We start from the raw sequence: 2,695 nt of genomic DNA, 5'->3' as shown, positions 1-2,695 counted from the left end.
TCTGTTCTGGCGTTGAACACCGGCCAGATGCACCTTCTGGGCGTTGAACGCCAGCCCGTGCATCCTCTAGGGTGAAAAATTTTTTCTTCTGTTTTTGACTCTGTTTTTAATTTTTTTTATTTTTTCGTGACTTCTTATGATCATGTACCTAATTAAACACAAAAATAACAAAGAAACAAAATAAAATAAAATAAAATTAGATAAATAAAATTGGGTTGCCTCCCAACAAGCGCTTCTTTAATGTCAATAGCTTGACAGTGGCTCTCATGGAGCCACAAGGTGATTAGGTCAACTTAAGTGTGGTATTCCCAACACCAAACTTAGAGTTTGGATATGGGGTTTGGACACCAAACTTAGAGTTTGGTTGTGGCTTCACAACACCAAACTTAGAGTTTGACTGTGTGGGCTCTTCTTGACTCTGAACTGAGAGAAGTTCTTCATGCTTACTCTCTTTTGTCACAGAGGGATGGCCATGTGCCTGAAACACAAGGTAGTCCCCATTCAATTGAAGGACTAACTCACCTCTGTTGACATCTATCACAGCTCTGCTGTGGCTAGGAAAGGTCTTCCTAGGATGATGCATTCATCATCTTCCTTCCTAGTGTCTAGGATTATGAAATCAGTGGGGATGTAAAGGCCTTCAACCCTTACTAGCACGTCCTCCACTATTCCATAAGCTTGTCTTATGGACTTGTCTGCCAATTGTAATGAGAACAAGGCAGGTTGTACCTCAATGATTCCCAGCTTCTCCATTACAGAGAGTGGCATAAGATTTATTCCTGACCCAAGGTCACATAGAGCTTTCTCAAAGCTCATGGTGCCAATGGTGCAAGGTATTAAGAACTTGCCAGGATCTTGTTTCTTTTGAGGTAGAGTCTTCTGAATCCAAGTATCAAGTTCACTAATGAGCAAGGGAGGTTCACTTTCCCAGGTCTCATTACCAAACAGCTTGGCATTCAGCTTCATGATAGCTCCTAAGTACTGAGCAACTTGCTCTCCAGTCACATCTTCATTCTCTTCAGAGGATGAATATTCTTCAGAGCTCATGAATGGCAGAAGGAGATTTAATGGAATCTCTATGGTCTCTAGATGAGCCTCAGATTCCTCAGGATCCTTAATAGGAAACTCCTTCTTGCTTGAGGAACGTCCCAGGAGGTCTTCCTCACTAGGATTTTCGTCCTCCTCCTCCTTAGTGCATTCGGCCACTTTGATTAAATCAATGGCCTTGCACTCTCCTTTTGGATTCTCTTCTGTATTACTTGGGAGAATACTAGGAGGAGTTTCAATGACTTTCTTACTCAGCTGGCCACTTGTGCCTCCAGATTTCTAATGGAGGATCTTGTTTCATTCATAAAACTAAAAGTGGCCTTTGACAGATCAGAGACTATATTAGCTAAATTAGAATTGTTTTGTTCAGAATTCTCTGTCTGTTGCTGAGAAGATGATGGATATGGCTTACTATTATTCAGCCTATTGCGTCCACCATTGTTAAAACCTTGTTGAGGTTTTGTTGATCCTTCCAGGAGAAATTAGGATGATTTCTCCATGATGAGTTATAGGTGTTTCCATAAGGTTCACCTAAGTAATTAACCTCTGCCATGGCAGGGTTCTCAGGATCATAAGCTTCTTCAGAAGCTGCCTCTCTAGTACTATTGGATGCATATTGCAATCCATTCAGATTTTGAGAGATCATGTTGACCTGTTGAGTCAACATTTTGTTCTGAGCCAATATGGCATTCATAGCATCAATTTCAAGAACTCCTTTCTTCTGAGGTACCCCATTATTTACGGAATTCCTCTCAGAGGTGTACATAAACTGGTTGTTTGCAACCATGTCAATGAGTTCTTGAGCCTCTTCAGGCGTTTTCTTCAGGTGAATAGATCCACCTGCAGAATGATCCAATGACATTTTTGAAAATTCAGAGAGACCATAATAGAATATATCTAATATGGTCCATTCTGAGAACATGTCAGATGGACATCTCTTGGTCAGCTGCTTGTATCTTTCCCAAGCTTCATAGAGGGATTCACCATCTTTTTGTTTGAAAGTTTGAACATCCACTCTCAGCTTGCTCAGCTTTTGAGGAGGAAAGAACTTATCTAAGAATGCAGTGACAAGCTTATCCCATGAGTCCAGGCTATCCTTGGGTTGTGAATCCAACCATACTCTAGCTCTGTCTCTTATAGCAAAAGGGAAAAGCAAGAGTCTGTAGACTTCAGGATTAACTCCATTTGTCTTTACAGTGTCACAGATCTGCAAGAACTCAGTTAAAAACTGGTAAGGATCTTCAGATGGAAGTCCATAAAACTTGCAGTTTTGTTGCATTAAAGCAACTAGTTGAGGCTTAAGCTCAAAGTTATTGGCTCCAATGGCAGGAATGGAGATGCTTCTTCCATCAAACTTGGACGTTGGCTTTGTGAAGTCTCCAAGCATTCTCCTTGCATTATTATTATTATTTTCTTCTGCCATCTCTTTCTCTTGTTCGAAAATTTCTAGAAGGTCTCTTCTGGATTGTTGTAATTTAGCTTCTTTTAATTTTCTCTTTAGAGTCCTTTCAGGTTCTGGATCAATTTCAACAAGAGTGCCTTTATCCCTGTTCCTGCTCATATGAAAGAGAAGAAAACAAGAAAAGGAGAGGAATCCTCTATGTCACAGTATAGAGATTCTTTTATGTTAGTAGAAGAAGAAAGGGGT

General features: G+C 40.4%; 1 non-coding gene across 1 annotated transcript; it reads left to right on the top strand.

The window, feature by feature from the left end:
* Window positions 1–1,967: 1,967 nt before the first annotated feature.
* On the top strand, window positions 1,968–2,071 carry LOC130959982 (small nucleolar RNA R71). The gene has a single exon (XR_009078954.1). It is a non-coding gene; the product is annotated as a small nucleolar RNA R71 (small nucleolar RNA).
* Window positions 2,072–2,695: the final 624 nt, after the last annotated feature.

This window comes from Arachis stenosperma, unplaced genomic scaffold (assembly GCF_014773155.1).
Source record: "Arachis stenosperma cultivar V10309 unplaced genomic scaffold, arast.V10309.gnm1.PFL2 arast.V10309.gnm1.Scaffold_100028, whole genome shotgun sequence".
Taxonomy (NCBI): domain Eukaryota; kingdom Viridiplantae; phylum Streptophyta; class Magnoliopsida; order Fabales; family Fabaceae; genus Arachis; species Arachis stenosperma.
The sequence above is the reverse complement of the archived record's forward strand: the minus strand, read 5'-3'. Positions and strand labels throughout refer to the sequence as shown.